Below are 23,642 nucleotides of genomic sequence, written 5' to 3'. Positions count from 1 at the left end.
AAAAATACATGTTATTTATCTAGGAACTATCAAACTAGTTCCATGCTAGTATTTCTAGTTGGTTTCCTTGGACAAGTCATCAGTGATTTTCTATACAGAAAGGTACACAGAAAACCTGTAAGTTTCTGGTAACTTCTCTGACGAAACTGTCTTTTTTTTCTTTTATCCACACAGTGCTACAGGTAGGAAACCCTTCAGATCATTATTTTCTTACATAAATTCTGTTTTATCTTACAAATACACTGATTTCTGACAGCAACTGCTTTAACACAGCCAAGTGTTTCACACACACTTCAAAGGCCTAACACACCATACATAGTAAACAAAACGAAATAAAAGTTTCTGTGATAACTACCAGTCTTCACTTGACCAATTTTTGCCACTTTCGTAGTATTTAAAATGGAGTTTCAGCATAAGCAGAGAAAACACATTTCAATCCATGAGTAGAGACAAGATGCCAAAACTCCTTTTCTTTCCTCTACTTCAAAGAAAAGGAAAAAGCAGCAGAGCTAACAGTGACCTCCTCTTCTGTAAGGCAGTACCCAGCCCAGCGATCAGTAGTCACATTCAGACTGACCAAGCAGAGCACGCACAGCTCAAGACTACCACTTTATTTACATTCACTCAACCAGTAAATGGATCATAGGAGAAAAAGGGTAGATAAGGAGGCGATTTGCTATCACTGAGAGCATAGATAAAAACTTTATTTAAAACAAGAACAGATATCTAGGAACACAGCTTTCATTAAACTATACATAAAGCTTCCTAGATGGCAAAGTTGAAATTTGCAACCACTTAAAATATCTTTTAATAGTTTTCATCGTCTGTGCCGACCCATCACATTCCATTGGATCACCCTTTCTCTGAAGTCATATTACAAAACTAAGATTAAACATTGTAATTTTAAAATATTTTCTTGTGAAATTATTTCAGTATTATAAAACAGTACAAAACACTGCATTAGTAGTAGCAGTCCGTATGTGTTGCTTCCTCTGCAGACACAAGCAGCAGCAGTGAATACATTATTTCCTGGCTTCACCATCAGTCTGGCACTGGCTCAAGTCTGCTCATGTAAAGCAATTCATAAACCAATGTCATGGTGAGGGGGGAAAAAAAAAAAAGCAGCTTCCTTTTCTGCTTATTTAGTTTGATTTTGCTTCCATCTTAAAATGCACAATAAATTTGACAAGGTGTTTAGGTAGAACAGATCTAACATTTTACGATGAAGTATTTTCTGCAGTTTATGTATTTTTGTTGTTCTATGATTTTCTCTTCAAAATACTTTAGGAACAGATATTCTTGGTACAATGGGTGTATAAACACAGAGTAAACTTAGCCCAAGACAACACATACTATGATTCCCAAGCATGCTAAAACTGCCATCAGAGTGGGTTAGTTGAGATATAAGTAGCAGTAAGAGATCTATAATCAGCAAATTAAAAGCCAAAAGAGACACCATATTTAGAAAGAAGCTGCAAAGGTGCTGAGAAAGCAGAGTTAGGATGTGCCAGAGACCAAGTAACAAATACAGACATGGCTACAGCTGCAGTTTTTGTGAGGAAAGAGAGCTTCATATCTATCAGACTAAGAATGGAATAGTGACCAGTCACCAATTTCACTTGTTTAAGATCAAGTGCTGCCTCATGTACTCTCCTACACAGCCTCTTCTACTGAGTTTTCCCTTACTTTCCCTCAACTATTTCATCTCAAGATTCTTCAAAAATTAGAGAGCTTCACCATTCCCTCCCTAAACAGGTCTCTGAAGAGCAGGCACAAACCTTCCCTCCTAACATGATCCTACATTCATCCTTTCCTTTGTTGACCTGCAGTCCCTATGTCCTTCCTCCATGTGAAAAAACAACAGCTACTTTTTCAACTAGATACAGCAGGAATTTGTATGTATTTTGGTGCTAGCAGGCAATAAACAGCCTTTAGCCTTCTCTGATCCCCTCCTACCCTTCAGGTTTGGTACCCCACTTGGAGAAATCATATCTCCTCCCATTCCTTTATGCAGTCATCTACTCAATAGCCTTTATCTACTATTCACTGTGAAAGGGCTGTTCCTTCACTGAGTCGGTATCAGAACTTCTGCCCTTGTAATGACTCAGGTGACCATGTAACATGCTTTCTATTAGTCACATTTTTGTCAAATCACTTCTTCCTCTCATTGTTCTAGCACTGGTAGCTGTAACTGGCACTGGGTAGTTCCTAACTTCCCATCATGCTACTTGCCCCCTGCTCCCAAAACTCAGAAATTTATGCCAAGCATTCCCAATTATTCCATCCTAGAAGCCACTATTGGGAAACCACTCTTGAAGCACTTTACCTATAGCTCAAGTGCAACTGGTTTGCTATCCAAGCTTTTTTTAAAAAGTTAGAAAAGGATCCTTTCCAGAAAAGCTCACAGAAGTCTCAAAAACATTCCAGATGTTAAAACAGTCAAAGGCAAGGCCCTCAGCAGTTAAGATGAATCTTCAAAAAAATGTCAACTTAAATATAAAGGTCAAAGTTGGGAAAAAAGAGCTTATGGGAGGATGCATGAAGGATACATCACAGACATACAACACTGTAAAGGGGGGAAAAAAAAAATCAAGTGATTAGATCTGTATCCAAGATATGCACACAAAAAAAGCATGGTTAATCCTTTCACAGAAAAGTCCTGTGATAGAGATTTACAGATCTACTTATAATGCATAAAATCTAACTATTTCACATGGTTTCTTGAATAGTATCAGATGGGAAACAATCTTTCCATTCAAATAGAATTTTATTTATTTTGGGGTAGAATTGGTAACAGGGTGGGCATGGGATGTGAAGAGTTTTTAATACTCCAGTCACTGAACTGCAAATTGCATTTTTAGTGAAAAGTATAGACCCAGGAATACTGGGGGGGGGGGAAATGGAGAAATCACCATTCTCCAGGCAGAGAGAACCTGGTTTTGCCAGAAGCAGTGGTTTCCTTTGATTGGAAGTGTATGCCACCCACATACAGAAATTTACATTTCATCCTTATACAGAAGCAAAAAGATAGAAAAGGTCTGTCCTATGGAGTCTAATCTTCACAAATACAAAGTAATTTGCTTAATGCTGCCACACAAGATTAAAACATTCACAAGAGAAGTAGCTGCACTTCCATTTAATAATAAAACCAATTCAGTACACTACGCTCACCGCGTTTCTCCAGTAACTCACAGTGCAATTATGCCAACAGAGCATGAGCAGTTTTTCAATCCAACTAGCAGTTAAATAACAGTAAAAGCATACTAAGTCCCTGAATTCATGATTTGAGGTGAGGGTGCGTTGATGCCATCTACCTTCGCTGACATTCGTGAAGTCATCATCCTTCAGCAGAACAGTTATGTCTGAAGACACTGGATTATTCAAGAGATGGCTGCAAGTCAATACCCCAGTGCCTTTACATTCTCAATTGTTTTAGCTCAACAGGCAGAAACAAAACAAACAAAAAAATCACATACTGGGTTTCAGCAACAGCAGTAAGTGGTTTCAACGTATGCTACTGAGAACTACTGACAGCTTTCCAAAAATATCAAGGCCACATACCAAATACTAACCCCTAGTTAAATCCCGTTCCATTCACATCTTTATTCTTTAAGAACTTTACAGACACAGAGGCTGTTTGGTATTTATTCTGATAAAGTATTTGAAATTTAATCAATAATGCAGAATTCTCATTCATGTACAGAAACCTATCAAAACTTCTATTAATAAACAAATAGGGAAAACTGAACAGAGGGAAAGGGAGAGAACACTGACATGCTTGATTTTGTCCTTACAGTAATGTCTGCACCTTCAGTAAGCATCTAAACATATCCAGTGGTCTCCCATTACTATTTTGTATAATGGGTACAGTTACTCCTAGTCTACATGAACTGAAGCTCACTCATCAGACAGGTTTCAGAAATGCACACAGTGACATTGAGACAGACTGCCATTTCCCATTCCGTTAGGCTGCACAGTTCACTTGGGTAACTAGAGCGGAGGATACCTTAGTAACTTTTACCCCATTCAGGCATCTTCCGCTTTGACTGCAACAGCCTTTGTCCATTTTTTTCTGATACAACCATGAAGAGAGTAACATCTTCCCATGATTAAATTTTAGATCCTGACCATGTTCCCTCCACTCTGCATTTATCCTTTCCAAAGTCTTCTTTCAAGCCCTTTTATTAATTCTTATTGCTACAAAGACATTCCTTCAATATCCAACTCAAATTCCCATTAAATCAGCCTAATTAACCAACTGTGACACCATATTAAAAACACACACACTGAACAGCCAATGAACACCAGAAGTAACTTCCTGTTGGTGTCTGTCAGTATCTGCTTTACAGATGCCAGATCCACAAAGATTCCAGAGGTTTTGTTCTTCTTTCCACTCCCTTTATAGAGAGTGACAGGAAGAACTGTCACTCTTTAATATGGACAACCTGTTTTTAAACTGGAAAACTAGGTTATTCCAGTGTTAATGAGTTCAGATAGGCACAGACAAGAAGAATCTTTGTACCATCATTAAAACTTTCAGCCCCAAAAATGCTGAACAAACAGTCTATACCTTAAGCTGTTGAGGAAAAGGCAGCTTTTCTCCCCAGCTAACCTCTTCTGATCTGCCCTCTTTTCCCATCTCTTTCTTTAAACAATACAAATAAGCAACATATTAAAATTCTGGCATAATTTGCTGGTTCCTGAACCCTAGTCCCCTAAACTCCCTTCTTATATAAATCTTTCCCCATGAGAGGTCACATGCCATCTCTCACTTGCCCTTGAAATTCCAGAAGTGAGCTGTTAATGCAACTTACATTCCAAATTAATGAGAACTGTGATAAACTCTGTCTTTTCACTTACAAACCCCTGATAAAAATACATTTGAGCTCTAAGGATTGTTAATCACACATGCAAAGCTTTGAATATAAGCACTTCAGTGATCAGTTACAAAAGATCCCATTTTCAGGTCTGCACCCAACACATTATGCCTCAGAGAAAGAACAGCAGCAATTATGCCATATGAAATACTTCAAAACCACCATTATAGATCATAAATGTAAAGTGGATAAATCATTTCAAGTATTCAGAAGTACAAGTTTACAAATTCAGTTAGAAGCATATTGTCAGTGTGAAAGATACACACAGCTGCAGGTGGCAGAGTACAGCACCACTTACGCTTCTTTTCAGTACACTACCTAGTGCTAAAGATGCCATTAAAATCTGCTGCGAATTAAAACCCTTCTCAGATCCAAGTTCTTCATTTGAAACAGAAGTTTTAAGCTACTGAAGATTCTTGTCACTTTTTAGGAGTTTTGGAAAAGCTCTTTATGCTTCCATCAAGACAACTCATGTTCCATCTCATGCCTTCATTTGTAAAAGGGAATAGAAATCTTGTATGCCAGAAGACAGAAAATACCACAAAAGATATCCCCACTTTAACTCAGCTCCAATGCAGAAACCAGAGCTGCAATCTCTGTGAACAAGAAGCCAAAGGAGAACTAATATAAAATACCTAGGGAAAAAATAAAATATCTATTTCTTTGATAGCCCTAAAACACATGGCACAAAATTTGGAAGATATCTGTTAACACCCATTACAGCATATCACAAGCCATGGACACCTTCAAGTCTGAAGTAGTCTGGACATCAGCATTTACATAAAAAGCATTTAACTTTGATGCATTCTAGAGAAAGATTTTATTGCAGCCTCATGGTCACAAAAGGTTAAACAAAATGCTAGTACTTGAAGGAAGATGGAGTGAAGACAGGCTTCCCACAATGACCACAGACACTATTTGTACAACTGGCAAAATTCATAGTCAGTTCATCTTAATCAAGTCAAAGAAAGGCATGCAACAATCTTGGGAATTTGAACGACAGACGTTCTGGAGGCTTGCCGTATTATCAGGGATACGGCAAAGAACAGGATAAAATGATCCTCAGGCCCTTTTCCTTGTAAACAGGAAAAAAAATGTGGAATTTATGAAAGAAAAGTAGTATTTCAATCTTCCCCCAAATATACTGGCATGGCTAGTCATGACTACCTGAAATACCTGGAAGGTACAAATCCCTGAATGTCTCAGTATTTATTTGATTTTGGTACTTTTCCATTTTGCAGAGCCATTAACCCATCTTATACGCAGGGGCAAGGAAGCACAGAGAAAGCAATCTATGCTCCAACAGACGTACAAGAAATAGGCTCCAGCAATACCACCCAAATCTTAGATTAGCATTCACTTCATCACCCTTCCCACCACTGTAATTGATACTCTCTGATGTAGGTCAGCTATGACCGTCATTATTCCTGGGTATCAGAAATCATTCTTATGCTATGTAAATAAGGAAGAAAAGAAGTTTCTCTCTCATATTATAACTAAGTTAAAGCAGTGAGGAGGCATGTGGCATTCTACTAAACCAGCAGGTGTTTCTGCTGAATGAAGGCTAGCAATTGCTGCTCAGAAACATGTCTAAAATAGGTTTGAAAAGGCTGGAGAAAACCCACATTTAAGGATGTGCTTGATCCACTGAAGCTGTATCAATGCAAAACAAAGTGAAAACATAAAAATATCATAAAAAGAAAGAAATCACAGAAAAGGAAAGCAATGGCAGAATAAAAGGAAGAAGAGTGAATCAGTGAGGATGTTATAATCATCACCATCAGCTGGATGCATTTTTACCTACTGCAACGGTATCCCTGCAGTACTGCTCAGAATTAGGCACAACAGCACTGGCTGACAGTGCCACAATGACTTGGGTCACTCAGGACTCTGTCAGATTCTAGCCCCACTGAAGAGCCATATTCCAAATGTTACCAAGTCAGTATCATACCTGAAAAACATCAGTCATGTAAAGTGCTGTCTCATTTTGAAAGCCATGCTTAAGACCAAAACCTTAGCCACCAGTGGCAATGACCTCACTGACATTTTTGAGATTTGAGTTCTGTTAAAAAAAATATTTCTTTTTGCGGCTGTCACACCTACTGTTTTATCTGGAGAAGTTGGTGATGCAATTAACCTGTGTTGATTGGCTGTAACAGATGGACCTCAGAATGCTTCCTTACAAACAGACATTTGGGACACAATACACTTTTGGACATACATTTTTGTTGGGTGGACAGCAGCATGACTTTGCAAAAGTCTTAAAAGGAAGTAACGGACTAGAGAAAGCAACAGCTAATGTCAAAGCACTTTCAAGTTACTCCCTCTCCAACGCTTGGCATAATATTCAAGAAACTAGAAAAAAACTTGAGGGGCTGGCAAGGAGAAAGTTTCCTGCTCATGGACAATTCCCCTTCTTGTTTGCAAGCAAATCACTTTTGCCAACTTCTGAATAGGAAGGGAAGATTGGTCTTTAAAATAAACATTCTATGCTAAAGAGACATTCTTTTGAACACAGCAAACTGAACAACACTTCCCATATGTCTTGGAAATTTTTTTTGTTTTGTTTTCAAGGAAGGTATAAAAATTAAGATGACAAAGCTGTATTCAGCTTTGTACTCTGTATCAATGTCTTAGTGCTTCCCAGATTGCTCACACACATACACAAAAAAATAAAACCCACACCCAAAGCACATTATACAAAACTACCTTGAGTAAAAACTTCCCTTTTACCTTGTTTTTTTTTTTTAAAAAAACTTTTTGGTTGGTTGGCTTTTTAACCAACTGTGGATTGCAAGGTTAGAATAAGTAAATACATTTACAGTCCAGAGCTGTAAGTAGCTGTCTGTGATCTGATTTTGCCGAGTATAAAGAAAAGCCATTCATACTCTAAAATCCAGCAAAGAAACAACTTCACAAAAGGGCATTCTACACTTAAATAAGCCTGATCAACTGCTGCAACTTTTTTTTTTCCTAAATCACTTTACAGGGATATAACAGATAAGGAATAATGCATCTCCTGCAGTTCTTCTGCATCAGTGTGCATTTACAGTATTCCTCAACACTAAGACCCAGATAGGTCTAAATGCAGTAACTAAAACATACCAAATTACACTGAAAAGCTTCTCCTACTTTTTAAGAAAACTTCTCATAAAAATGGTGATTCAAAAGAGCATTCCAAAATGAAAGATAAAGATGCTGCCAAAAAGTGGTGCCAATACAAAGCCAGTGGGTTTCTCAGAATGTATGTAAAATTACTTTCCCTCTTAAAGAGATTCCATCTAACTACCACCAAGAGCAACATAAGAACTTTTTTTGCTCCAAAAATTAAAATGGTTTGTGCAGCATCATTTAACACCTATTGTCAGAATTTCAAGCAAATATTCAGCTTGCATGAGGATTTTTTTCCCTACCACAGTCTTTGAAAAAGATAAAATTAGATTACCAGTGTGAATTATCACCTGAAAATTTTGCTGATGAGGAGAACTGTCACCATACGAGACCAAATGTGCCTTCTCAAGTGTTGACTTGTTTCAAAGGCACCAGGGAGTCGGATATATCTAATTAGCACGGAATGCAATGTTGCAAAAGAGTAAGCAAAACGCTTCCCAGAGCTGGCTGATAACTCTAGTTCAATGTAGAGCTCACCAACATACAGACACATGATAAGTGAGCAGACAGTACTTTTTTTTTTGAGGCAGAAAAAAGATTCTGCAAAAACTTTCCATCCCATGACAATGAGCAAATAAAGCATGAGAACATAGTTCTAGCTGTACCAACTTCATATACTTGAAGTAAAAGGTTTGGAATCCACATTTAGTGAAAGTTTAATCAGACACTTGGTTTTGTCCTTTTAAACTGAATACATTCTACCTTTCCTTAATTTTTCATACATTTTTCTGAAGTAAAAGGACCTGTGTAAAGAACAGAGGAGTAGTAAGAAAAGAAATATGCAATTAGAAGTTTACATACTGAGGTAAATGCCCATAGCATTTCAAGTTATTTTTGTGCATGGTTTTTAAATACTTTGAAAGCTGAATATTTTGTAGCTATTTGTAACATAGAAAAAGCTAATAATTTAAAAATCAACAAAACATACAAAACTGTTTTACAGCCAAGTCATTTATCATTTCTTAGATATCTATTTTGACATAAATTACCTGAAAGATTACTCACACATCCAAAAATGCTGGCTCTTACTACAGTTAAGTAATATTAACTAATCTCCTTGAAGATCAGTTTGCTAATGAGACAGACCTGAAAAATCTGGGATTTAATATCTTTACTGGTTTGATGCAAATAAACTAAGTTTATTATAGCAACAGATAATCAAAGAGCTTCCTCCTAACTCTTCTGACAGGTAGAAAGATGTTATTTGAGTTACCCAACACAATCATTCTCTTTTTGGTAAACACACTGCACAGAGTTCACTTCAGTATTCTACATCCACATAAAGATGTCAGTTGAACATGGTATTACCTCCCTTAGGGGGAGTCAAGCGAAGAAATGCAAGAGCATGTTGTTTTAAATGTAGAAAATGCACAGATTTCATATACAATGTTTAAGATAATCATAAATACAGAAGAACTACAAGCTAACACCCTTCAGCTTTTACTTTACCCAGATAGTCTGCTCTTACAGACTTTAACAGGTGGCATCCTGTTAGTTAAAATGCAGCAGTGGAGGCACACACTAAGCCACCCAAGAGTGATTACTGCCTTTTTTGTTGAAGAACCAGGTCAGCTTCAGGAACTGCTACTTTATAAAGTAGCTTGTGTACCATCTACTCCTACAGTTTCTGAAAGTTTTATTTCAGAATCTTATAATAACAGTTGCTGTGTTCATTAAACTGCTTCCTTAGTGTGATATAAAATGCAACTCTGAACTCCAGTGCAGAAAATCAGATATAATGCAGCAGTGGCCAATGATGTGAGAACATGTCTAGCATGAAGCTACAGTTTCCATGGGTGACTCACAGAGAGGAAAGCTAATGGCCCATCTCCCCTTTTTCCCCTACAAGATATATCATTATACTGGATCATAACATCTAATGATGATAGTTTAGTTCAAAGATTTTGCCTAATGATTTCTCTTCAACCTAACAGCTATACTCAAAGAACAGTTTTTTGCATCACATGGCAGAACACAATGCTTCAACTTTTAAAATAGTTTCCATCATGACACTTTTAACACTTTTAATAAAGGAGGTCACTATCTTTGATTACCATGGTGACAGATGATCTGTCAAAACAGGGATATTTCCATTGTATGCTTGGTTAAAAATTAATTGCTCAAAACCACAACTAGCAAAGCTGCAGACAAAACACTCATATGGCTATTTTATATCGGAGTGAAATGTCTCTACCAAAGGGTCTAAGTTCCTGTGTCACCACATAAATTCTTACAGAAGCCATTTTTCTTTAGTACTACTGTGACAAGAACAAATTCTTACTATAACCTCTTCTCAGCTGTGGCCTACTAACAGACATTCTTTAAACTTTAATAATGGATTATCAGTGATATACCTTGTACTACAATGGAATCCAAAAAGAAAACATAAATATGGGCAGACACCCTGATGTAATTCAGAACATACACAAGAAACTCTGGCTGCGAGCTCATCTAAGGAAAAGAGCTTCCAGTAGGAAGAAAAGCACATAGATACCCCACTTTTAGCATCACAATTAGAATAGCATGTTTGCTGCTTCTGCTTTAGAAGCAAGACACCTCAAAATTGTGCATCAGAGTTTGAAGCTCAGCATGGGTGAACTGCTGGCAAGTGATTTTTTTTATGTACCTTTCCAAAAATATGACTCTGCATCATGTTACCTGTCAGTCTAGTAACAGGCAGTGAGATTGCCCACCATATCTTAAGCTTCCACTCATTTTGAAGAGTCCAGAGCCCTACAGCACTGATGTAAAATTTCTTTTCTAACCAAGACCATAGTCCTTGCACAACATGAAGATTCAGGGAAGTACAAGTGCTGAACAGTACTATCACAGCACATTTGAGCAATGTTGACCCAACTCAAAGGAATGCTTGACAGAACTCCTCAGAACAATTCCAGATACTTGAAGTCATCTGAGGTAACATTTGTGCAATGATTCACATAAGATAAGTAGGTCATGTGTCTTAGGAGGAAGACATACATACTTGGCTAAGCACTAAATCAGCAATGGCAGAACCAAACTTAAAAAGACCTCTCCTCACTAAGGATTCAAGGATAACTCCAGTTACTCTAGAACTTGCACTGGTACAGTGCTATGTTTTTGCGTAACAGCTAACTCCACAGATAAGTATCACCCAAGCTTCTTTTAATGACTCCTGAAGAAATGACCTGAAGACAACTTGGAGTAAGAAGTAATTCTGTCTGGTTTCAGTAAGCAGGTAGTCAAAGAAGAACAGCCTGTACACTTCAAGAAAGCAGTGGGAAATAATCTGACAGCCCAAATGCACCGAGGCAAAGGAAACAAATGCCTCTCAGCCTTGTGCTTGCTTTTGAACTGGGAAGGCTTAGCCAAGAAGGAGGATTAAAACAAGTATTCCTAAAAACCTGGTATTCTCCATTTGCCCTGTGCGCAGTGAAATGACAGAATTTGGAGACCCCGAGTACACTGGGTCCAGATGCAAGACAGTTTTTATTCCCTCTTTCTTCCTCCCCCCTTCAGTTACTGAACAGTCTTTAGCTCAAACCACAATTTTTTTTTCTCACATTTGGTCTTCTGATGCTCTCCTTCATCCTGCTGTGGGGGAATGCACAGATAAATAGTTGAAGGCTCAGCCACTGGTCAGGGTCGACCCACCACTCAGAGGACTCAAGAGTTTAATCGTATTTCCTTAATAGCAAGTTTAATCAATGAAGTTACTTTCTTCTTTCCCAAGAAGAAATTAATGGTTCCAACAGAAGAATGTCTTTTGGAAATGTTCTGAGGTACTACTTCCATTTTCAGTGAAAATTCCTCATATTCATGGAAAATTGAAACTGCTTTACACTACTGTTGTCTGTGACAGCATATAGTAACCAATATACATTGTCTGAATGCCTGAACTGTAGCACAGAAAGTGTGGATCTTATGGATGCAAATCTAGAACTCACAGATAAGAAGAACAATTGCTACTGTGATAATTCTGTCATAATCTCATTTCCCTGGCACAAGTCTTCAAGATATGGGGTCCTGGAAATGAGGCATTTCAAGCATGTATTAACTTCATCTTCCTGAATTTTACCTAAAGGCCTGATAAGCTTGAGGCAATATGGTCTTGCTTAGGTAGCAGCATACAATGAGTTTGCTGACAAAAATTTGCCTGGGACTACAGATGGTGCAGACTTCAGGTAATACTAACTTCTGACAACTACATGCCCTCAGATTCAAGGAGACATTCAGTGACTTTTCAAGAAGGTAAATATCCCCATGTAAAGATTGTGGTTATTTTGTTTTTCATAAAGGAAGATTGGAAGAGCATCTTAACAGTTCCATCTCTGTGGTAATAGTGACACAACAAATGTGGAGTACAAGACAGTTCTCAAGTTGCAAAATAATTGGAAAGCCAGAATGTCTTGGAAAAGAACAAATATAGAACAACTTTTTTCTGCCACTCTGAAAACAACTCACAGCTATGGAACACTCCATCTCCCCAAGGAAGGATTGTGCCAGATGCATTCCAGCTCATGCAGCCATGTGTTTTCTCATTCTCCACGCATGAAGCATGAATGTTCCATCCACAGAGTCTGTACAAGGGAAATATTCCCTCAAGTTTTCAAGTGTTAAGTGGTGTAGTCATATGGGCTACAAATTCTGTAGTACTTTAAATTAAAAAAGCATAATAGAAGAAATATTGTTAAGGGGCTTATCAAACCTTTCTTCTGTTTATGTTAAATTTCTGTAGAAAAATTTCTATCAACAGTACCCCCTGGAACAAAGGGCAAAAGTACAGGCAGGGATAACTGTTCTGTACTAGTGTTCCCTGTTCCTTTTGTTCTTGGTTTTGAACCCTGCAAGAATTTCAATAGTGGAACAGAACTAGATGCATCAGAGAAAGTAATTTCATTCTGGAACATTCAGGCAAAAGTCTGCTCTACATGACTAAACCTTAAATATTTAATTTGGGAGAGCCACCTACCTATCAGCAATAAGCTGCAATCACTTGGAAAGAACACTTTAAAACAAAAACTAAATTAAAAAACACAACAGCAAAACAAATTAGAGAAAACACTAGTCTAGGAAAGAAAATTAAAGCAGCACTCCAATCTTACCTCCCAAAAGAATACTGCATCTGAAGTTCCAAAAGAAAATCACTGAACAGGAGTTCAACTGTGGAAAGACTATCCTAGAATTATCCCAGAAATAAGCATCACCACTATATAAGGATCAGTGGCTTAGGCTAAAATTGTCATTGTCAAGAGTGATAAAAATTACTTTTGCATATAACCTAGATGAACATACTGCAAAAGGGTGAAGAACAGTGGCAACATCAGATTTCTTACTGTATGATATCTACAAACACATACATGCAAAACTATCATATTCTAATCTTAGCTAGTAGCTGTGACCCTAGGATGCCCTCTCTAATTTGTATGTCATTTATGAGTGTCTAAAAGTATATGTCAATAATAATTGTAATTAACTAGATTCAGCATATACCATAATCACAACACTCAATAGAGATGTTAGGTATTCAGAATCATTACTCAGGATCACAGACATTAGAGTTTATTCATCTGTTTTTATTCAGCTATCACAAAGCTTCACTATAGATCCTTAATTAGAAGTGGCACTTTTAGTTTTAAAATGCACAAATCAAAACAAGAGCAAACCATTACAGCATTGTTTCCCAGATTCCAGACCTCAAAGGTTATCGCTCAGGACCCCCTGGGGGATATAGGCACCACCATCTTTAACGTGCAACCTCCAAATGAAAGTCCTATGCTGTTACCCAGGCCCTGCCACTACACACAAAAAAGTGCAAAACCCCTACAAACTTTGAAGTCCTGTGGGACTTGCATGTGTAATACAGTTTGAGTGTCAAATTGCCAAATTACTTCCAACTGTTCTTAAATTTATCCTTCCAGATCATCACAACTACAAAAGAGGAAAGAATTTCTCTGCATGCTGAAAGTAGCACATAAGAAAGATAACCCATCAGACTAGTCCAAGATATCTTTCCTTATTCATGCTGTCATCTTAATTCAGCATGGAATTTTACAACTTCAGGGTCATCCAAAACCTATCAAATGCTCTGGCAAACAGTACAGCCTTACATGTCAAGTTCAAACAAGATGTTATCTAGCTTTACTTTTAAAACATCAAAACTCTTATCTTCTAGGATGTTTCGACCCAAATCAGACCCCAAAAAGAGAGTCAGTTCAGCCTGCACTGGGCACCCAAATAATTCCTCAATGCCTACCATAGAATACACAGCCTTTCAAATCCTCTTGTGAAGTTCCTCATTACCTGCAGCATGGAGGAAAAGGTCTCAGATGTGGGAAGAATAAGATCTGGTGATTCAGATAAAGCCTGCTCAAACACTTGCCAGCAGCCACTGATAATATCATAAATGCACCTACAAAGTTCCCCAGAGGGGAGATAAGAACTTGCATGGTATTTTTAATCTCAGGATTGTCAGTTCCATTTCCATCTGAGACACATGCTTACTGAATTAGCAAAGTGCAGCAGTTTGTACCAGAACCTAAAAGCCAAAAGTATGGTGGATAAATAAAACATTTTGTATTACAGCTGTCCAGAATAAACCCGACAGAACAGGTAAGTCACCATTTCAGCTAATATATTCATAAGGGTTTCACTATTCACCTAGATTCTGGTACTGTCTTTACATAAGCAATTTTTGTAGTACAAATTTACACCAGTTAAACTTTAATTGTCAAACTGATGGATGATACTTTCCGAAGTAAACACTACTTTTCCCAGAGGTCTGCACTTCAAATACTCTTTGTACTGTACAATGTCATCCAAGTCCTAGTTGTCTTCATTGCATATTATACAACATTCAATTAAACAATTTTCAAACACTCTCTCCAAACTGTGATTCTATTTGTTATCCAAACCAGAAGCTCTTGAAGATACTGTTACACCATTTAATGGCATACATGCAAAAGCACACATGACTGTTCTTCCAGGACACGCTTCCAATTCCTTCCTTCATGCTCCACCAACTATCTTCAGATCAATTAAATCCTAGAGAAAGAATTATCAAAGCATTTTTCATACCCTACTACATATATTTACACAGAATTTTCCCTCTCAAAACTTTCATTACTGTTTTTCCTGATGCAAACGTTTTACAAAATGAGAGATTATGCCTTCCTTCAAAGGTACACAAACTGTTATTCTAGCCTGCATCTTATCAACCACTGCCTAGATGACCCAAATTACACATTAAAGTTGCTCTTGTACCACTAATAACACAATAGAAGATGATTTTCCTGCTACCTGCCACCCACAAATATGAAAAAGTATATTAGAATTTACTGAACATACAAAATTAGCCTACCACTTAAAATGCAAGAAACTATGAGAAACTATCAGAACTAGCAGGACAATTTCATGTAGCATTTAATCACATCTACATTAATCTAAATATTGTCTTTGAGGCTTTTCTTCTCAGCTCACAGCTAACATTGATATACTTTATGAGGTAGATATTTGTAGGTTAATACAGGTTCTTCTTAGTTTTATAGAAGACCATCATGGTACCTGGATCCCTTTCACCCTGTAAGTTGCCAGTGCTGGAAGGGCCAATTTTGTCCTGTCTCTGTCCTGAAATTCACTCAGTTTTCCAAGCACAGAAGCCAGAAAGCACAGCAGGAGAGGGCAGCAGAGGCTGCTGAAAGTCTTGACATTGCCTAGCAAAAGCCAACTTAAGTAACACACCCGTTATGAACCATCAATGGGAAGAGTATGAACATGGAAGAAAGGTACATGTCCTGACTGCACATCATTTAGAACATAGGTCTTCAGGGAAACATGCCTGCGCTCCTCTGCGATGGGAATAGAGAAGAAAGCATTAGCAATGTCTATGGTAGCACACCATTTGGCCTCTTTGGATTCCAGCTCATACTGGAGTTCCATCATGTCTGGTACTGCTGCACTCATAGGTGGAGTTACTTCATTCAGGGCACAGAAGCCAACTGTCAGACGTCAGTCTCTATGTTGCTTTCGCAAAGGCCACACTGGACTGTTGAAAGGTAAATGAGTTTTGCTGACAACATTCTGACTTTCCAACTGACGAATCAGGTTTTGAATGGGCACCAAAGAGTCACAGTTGGTTCTGTATTATCTGTGATGCACAGTTTGAGAAGCAACCGGCAACTTTATATCCTCTATCTCATGTTGTCCCACAACTGCAGATTCATCTGAAAGCTCAGGTCTAATAGACAGCTTCAATTTTCCTCCATCAATTTCCCAGTTCTTACTTCATACCAGTTTACACTTAACCTGTTTCCTTCTACCAAGAATCACTTATGTTCAGAAAGAGCCAGAGCTGCTAAGCTAACTAGCTAATCCCTTAACATAAAATATATCTGGGAGGTTTACTGACTGGATCAATATGCTCAGAATCATGTTTTCTCAAAGATGTCAAGTGTTCTTAATGTCACCTAAGATGATCAATAATACTGTTACAACAGGGAGATACTAGGGCAATAGTTTGGATAACAAAAGAAAGATCTTGAAGAGAACATAGAATTCACTGAAAATCAAAACATACCTGTAATTAAAATCTGACTCATGAAAATTGATATTGTGATAGGAAAAAGAACAAGACAAGAAACTATTGAAAATTTAACACCTAAACACCTTGAGAGTGTAGACTTATTCCAGGCACTAGCAGTTGTTCTTTACCATGACTTAGAAACTAGTATCTATATACTCAGCTAATTCCATGCTGCAAAGTTTTGCTTTTAACAGAATTCTAAAGATCTACTCAGGTAATTTCAGTGTTATCAAAACATTTGTACATCTAATCTTACCTGTAAGAAATAGAGCTAGTGCGAGACAGTAAATAGTACACTTTATAGCTAGAGCAGACTCTTATCTACAAAAATGATGGGCTTGGCAAACTATCAGACTAAAGCACTAGAAAAAGAAAATGTATAAGCTATCAGAGGTAGTAAGCTTGGGTTCAAGCTGTCCTCCTAGAGGATGAAATAAAATGAGGCAGGGAGGGGAAAAAGAAGCAGCATAGAAGAACAGGATCAGTAGCTCAATGAAATATACGCAGGAATGTAGCATTTGTGATGCAAATTTGATAATAATACACTCCTCATCAAGCTCCATTCAAACCTGCCTTGTGATTCATTGTCGAACAAATAATTCCAGTGATTCATTAAGAAAAGAATGAATGATCTAATATGGCTTTGAGACAGACAATGTACAATCTAGAGGAAGGTTGTCATCTTTTTAAAAACAAGCATTACCTTAAGTGAATTTTTTTTCCTTGTGAACTCAAAAAAAGGCCCTAGCTCTAAATAAGTTTTTTTTTTAAACCTCACAAATATACTACCAGTAGTAGTTCCAGAAGATCTGTGATTACTCCATAGTAGCTTAAACAAAGCATATTCAGTATATGTATTTCAGCCACTTTGTGAATTCTGATGAGCTACCTTAAATATTTCTTTACTGGCTCAATAACAGTTTGGAAGAGGTATGCACATAGTACTTGCACAGTAACTGCAACCAATTCAACTGCAGAAGCCCCTCTGGAGCTCTGCATGGGTAAAAGCATCCGAATTCCTTGCAGCACAAAGCATTTTACAAAACAAACAAGAAAACAAAATCATAAAAGTTGGGCATATAAATATGCTATGTATTTTAAACCAATGCATACCAGCTCAGTTTTATTGTTTTCAGTAGGAGTAAGAAAAGCCCTCAAATCTAAGTCAGGTCTCAAGAGAAACACAGAAATACCTATAAATATCTCCATACATACCAACATTTAATCTTAAAAGCTTAGCTGCTTGGGCTAGACATTTAATAAAGAATATTTTGGGGCCATTTATCCTATTTGGCTTCAACTGTAATAATGTTTTATTTCTGGATGAATGATAGATGCTTTGTCTCTGTTAGTATAACAACTTCCAATACCTTACATTCTAGAGAACAGCTAAGGCTGTAGCTCCACGTGCCCAAGAGAACGCACTTACAAGCTGGCTTCAAAGGTCACAAATTAATATAAACATAAATAAAGGCAGGATTAGGTCCTGATACATCGAAAATAATATTCAAATGGTGCCCACCTTAGTCCTGCACAGAAAGGCAAGAAGAGAGAACACTGACCTGTAAACATTCATAGCAGAAAGACTTTAGCCTCGTCACCAAAGGTGTACCATGAGAGAAAAACAACAATAATGTTCAGGGAGTTTTTCTGGCTTTTCAGGGGTGAGTGGTTTGCTGGGTTTTGCTTTGTGGGTTCCCCCCCCCCCCCCTCTGGAAGAAGACATTTTAGGTCTAGGAATAGTAGAAATGTACAAAGATAAACTAGTAGGAAAATATTTTATCTTAGATGTATAGAATAAACAGAATGATGCAATCTGAGTTTACAAACTTGACTAAAATTCTGTTTTGTTCATCATCCAAGTTTAAATATTTAAGCAGTGGAAGTAAATTCTTTTACTGACTACAAAACAGTTTAAGAAATACCTTTCACAGTCTTTAGAGCATACAATGCCTTTGGGATGTGGAAAGCACAGGGGAGCATACTTTCTAGCAGGGAAAAGATCAGGAAGAATTCAAGGGGGGGAGGTTGTCACTTTCTAAATGTAACCTTTTCTATAACATGTACAAATTGTTGCAAATTGCATACATTCTCCACCTTCAAATACTGTGGTTTACTAGCAAGTCTTTCACATTATGTATGCTTGGCCTGGTGCCCCAGAACAGCAGCACACGACCAGAGGGCAAGTGGAAGTTGGTTACAAGCCACCTTTCCACTTCCCTTACCCTTTGCCTGGTAGAAATAAGAGCAAGCCTCAGTATTATGTTGAAAAAGCCTAAGGGCTATTCTTAAACATGCCCTTCAAGTGGCTGTTACACAAGCTGAAAACTGCCAAGACAGCATGGCAGCACAAAAGTTTCTTTCAGTAACAATTCATCAGCTATAAAATTACTGAGCATCAACATTTCTAGCCCTTTTGATTCCTTAACCTGAAAAATCAAGTACTAAATTCTCCAACCATTATACTACAAACAAATACATCAATATTAATGGCCAGTCTGAAATCTCACCTTTTCATGAGTTTACTGAAAGCCAGAGTATTCTAGGTCACATTTCTCTCTGATGTAATGTAAAACTCCCAGCTTTATCACTCCGTAATAATAGTTATTAACCCTGAAGTTCTCTTCACTGGACCTATGAGACCTTATTCAGCTGTTTTATTAATCAATGAAATTATTTTTACCATCTAAGCAAAAAAGCTCTACTTTCTCAGGTTTATTCTTTCCTCATCCTTCCAACATCCCCTACATCACCACTGGCTGCTGAAGGGTTAAAGTATTTTTTTTTTACAAAGTAAGAATCTCCACAACACAAATTACCCAAACTACATCTCTTCCACTGGAACACGTGATACTGAGACCATGACAGGAGTTAAAAAAAAAAAATAAACAATGAAAAACTTCCTATGGCCTATTTGTTTGTTCAGAACAACAATTTTTTTAGGCATCACCCCAAAAATACATATACATGCATTAAGAGCACATAGGTATTTCCAAAAATACGTACTAGAAATTCTTCGTGTATCTTATTTTAGAGTTAAGAAAGAAACCACTGTAAATTTAAGACTCAAAATTGAGGAAATATGCCATATAAGACATTGCAAACTGTTCCAGCTAGAACTTCTATGAAGGGCATTTTAACACACAAGACTCCACAGGAACAAGGGATTAACAGATATCCTATCTGATAAGTTCTGCAAACAATCTATTCAAAGTAAGAAGTTTTATCTTTCTGTTATTATAAAAAGTACCAGGACTTACAGGTCTACTTATCTCGTTTTCTGGTTTAAAATGTCAAATAATCAAAATACATATACAGGTAAGAGCATCTGACTACTTGGAACTTCAGAACATTCAAAAGTTGGGAATTTTTTTAAAATCCAAGTGTTTGCATTAACAGGAAAAAATAGAGTGTTTAGCCATTGATATGGAAACAACAAATCTTATTACAAGTGAATAACCCAATTTTTCTGAGGCAGGTACAAAAATTGCTGGAAGAAATTGAAAAGTTATGAACTTAACGGGATACCTAACTAAGTGGCTGGATTCTGGCTTCTTTTTATAAGCATCTTTCCTCCTCAGGGAGAGGGGAAAAAAAATTTACAAGAATGGTAAATCTCATTCCTAAATATATCTCCAACATAAAAGACACTTGCCTTACTAATCCTACCAGACCACAACTGTATAGCATCTATTAAACTTTAAAAAGGCAACTTGGCAACTCCTTCATGACTCAAAACAGAACACAATCAAATTGAACAATTTCTGGAAAAAGTTTAATTACAGCCTTAAATTTAAGCTGAAGAGGGCAAAGCCACTCAAATACATCCACTTAAATTCATCCACTCAAACATAGCCACTTACATTCCCACTAGGACAGAAGATCAGTTCAGCACTGGAAACTGTATGAGCTCTAGTCTCAGGTCTATTCTTTCCTCTTTTTTCCAACCTTTCCCACACAACCAGTGGCTACTACCAATTCATAGTATTCATACAATCTCTTTGACACTACACATACATTCTCAATCCTCTATACTAAGACAAGTGCTTTAGTAATCTCTAGACTATCTTCACACAATTCTTCCTCTGTATACTGCACACCTGCTCTCCAAAAGAATGTTTATAATCTTTCAGCTCCTCATCCAGTGCTCTTTTCGTTCCTTACTCTTATTTAAAATACCTTTCTTCTGTAATGGTTTCTGCCAGTATGCATTTACAGAGCTACACTCCTTTAGTGAGCGCAAGTGGAACACAAAGCTCTACACACTGGCATCCCGGCATCATTCATACATACTAGATGTCAAACTTCCTGGTGTCATACTTAATTTAAAAATTGTTCAAAACAATTTTATGACTGCAAGGTCGTCTCAGCTCTCTACTGGAACTTCATACCAACCGCCACATTCCTGCAGGTGATGAGATGCACACTGAAAATCCATACAGAATTTTAAACAGCTCCCTCCTCTTCTACACACACCCTTAGAATTGGTTAAAAGCAGACTACAAAGGCAAAGAACAAACCAAGTCAACCTGTTCACTCAAACCTTAACATACATTTTGTACATAGTTATGCATTGATTAGGATGTTGGGTAGTGATAGGAACAGGGGAAAAGGAGCAAAACTAGAAGAGGGCAGATTCAGATTGGAGGTTAGGAAGAAGTTCTTCACCGTGAGGGTGGTGAGACACTAGAAGAGGTTGCCTTGGGAGGCGGTAGAAGCCCCATTCCTGGAAGCCTGTAAGGCCAGGCTGGATGGGGCTCTGAGCAGCCTGATCTACTGTGAGGTGTCCCTGCCCATGGCAGTGGGGTTGGAACTAAGATGACCCTTGAAGTCCCTTTCAACCCTGACAATTCTATGATTATGAAAATTTTAAAACATTTTTTCTACTCAAAGTGTTAAGTGTCAGCAATGCATAAAAGATGAAGGAATGAAGGAGTAATTTTTCTTCTTCTTTCCCCCCCCTCCTTTCCCAGAACTAACCAGCTGCTAAGACTTTGGTGTGGTTTGGTCTTTGGGGTTTTCTGTGGTTTTGTTTTGGGGTTTGTTTTTTTTTTTTAAAGTCTGAATGCTTTTGCTCATCTACACGTGATAAGGAGTGACAAGTCATCTGTGAGTTTCCTACCCTGTGTATTTCCTGTGGTTCAAATAGCCTAAAACAGCTAAAGAGTATTTTTGATCTTACTGGAGCACGATTTTACATAACAGCTGTAAAAACGCAAGTTAACAATAAAATTTCAGAGTGCATTCAACATTCTCCTCATGCAAAACATTTTCAGAAGGCAGATGATAAATGAAGCCTTACAAAGAAGAATGATTCACATATCCTGGTAGGCTAAATGTTTTGACTGGACTGACTATAGACTAAAAACAGAGCAAAAACAAAGAGTTTCCAGTAAGCATGAGCATATCTTATGGCCCATATGTACTTAGCAAAAACTAGCTCCTTACCCACCTGCCAGGATGGGATTAATGCCAACATTCAGACTGGTCATTATTTCTACCAGCTAAACCCAACACAAATCTGTGCAAGCCAGTGCTGTGAAGTAGTAAGATGACCTTAAGAGAGTTTGGTGCTGAGTGCTTTAACACATTTTGCTCTGCATTCTCCAGTGCTCCACAGGTACCCTGGGTTATGGGGAAGCTTCTGTCATTTCCAAGAACTGGTGTGTCACCATTCAAACATCCCTGAGTTACCTAAGACAGCCCAATCCAGCCTTAAGGAATGCTCTGTTATCTAAAGATGAGAGGACTTACCTGGAGCACCTTGTAGTAGAACAAACTGCAACAGAAATTGAGTAAGAGTGATTTTCAGGTTAAAAAAAACAATAGCCCAAAACAACAGGATCAAGTAAATATCCACAGAATGTAATTCCATCAGTGCTCACTTGACTTAACCAAAGAGGAAAGAAATACATGTCAGTGATCACGCATACACAAGGGCAAACACAAGCAGATTGCCACAGTAGTCAAAATTATCTCGTGATGACATGTTACTGAACTACTCCATGACAAACTTTGTTCTTCACAGCTGCAGAAATATTCCGAAAAATATGTTTAGCTTCCAAACCAAGAACAAAAAGAATGGGTCTACTTCAAAAGGCAATCAAGATTAACACCATTGTTTGAAATATCCACAAATGTCCACAAGTTAAACACTGTTTGTTTGTGTTCTGGCTTTCAAAGGTTAACAGCTTATTTCATTCTCTCCTCCAAGAACACAGCTGCCAGTGACTGAAATTAAGTGGGAATCAACACAAAGAATGTAGTCCTTTATAAGAGATGCTGTTGTAACCAAATTTGTGTTAAATCTACACACATGAGTTTTGAAACTTCAGAAGTGTTACTGCATATTTGTTTCTTCCTACACTAGCAGTCTTTGCTAAAGCTGAACTTAATACAACACGAATTACATTTTGTCCATGTAGCACAGCATTATTTCACTTGATGTCAAAGCAGTTAAGTGAAAATACTTACATAACTAAAATGAAAACACAAATAGGCCTAAAATAAATATCAATTTGTGATTTCAAACAATGAGCACGTTATTTCAGGGGTTTAGATAATACTTTTAAAACTGTAATGCAAGAACAAAGTATGATTATCCGCTTAGGTGTTATATCACCTATTTCCTTACTGTCATCTCCTGCTCCATAAATAAGCTACACTGCCAAGATTTCACACATCAAATGTGCTTACAGTGTATGCACCATTAGCAAGAAAAATACTCTTTTTTTTTAAACTTCTTTTTTTTTTAATTCTCAATCCATACTTTGCAGTTTTAAGAAACCAAAGGAATTAGTTGCTGGAAATTAGAGCATAACTGAAGAAAGCAAAGCTCAATCCATGTCCTTGCAAACAATTAAATGCCACTTGACTATGAGCCCATAATAAACTACTAGAGCAAAAACCTCTCCCTTCTGAGGTTGTGACAGGCCCAGAATATTAACTAGAGCATACTATAATGTACCTATTACAAAAGAAACCGTTCTTCTGAGTGACAGTAAATCATGTCCTTGGCAAGGAAGAATGCTGCC

General features: G+C 37.5%; 1 protein-coding gene across 7 annotated transcripts in view; it reads right to left on the bottom strand.

Moving 5' to 3' along the window:
* SBF2 (SET binding factor 2) overlaps positions 1-23,642 on the bottom strand; it is a 195,868-nt gene that overhangs the window by 163,467 nt on the left and 8,759 nt on the right. The gene's annotated exons all lie outside the window — the stretch shown is intronic.

The sequence above is a fragment of the Dryobates pubescens genome, chromosome 22 (assembly GCF_014839835.1).
Source record: "Dryobates pubescens isolate bDryPub1 chromosome 22, bDryPub1.pri, whole genome shotgun sequence".
NCBI classification, from domain to species: Eukaryota; Metazoa; Chordata; class Aves; order Piciformes; family Picidae; genus Dryobates; species Dryobates pubescens.
Note: the sequence above shows the minus strand (reverse complement) of the source record. Positions and strands in the feature narration are given on the sequence as shown.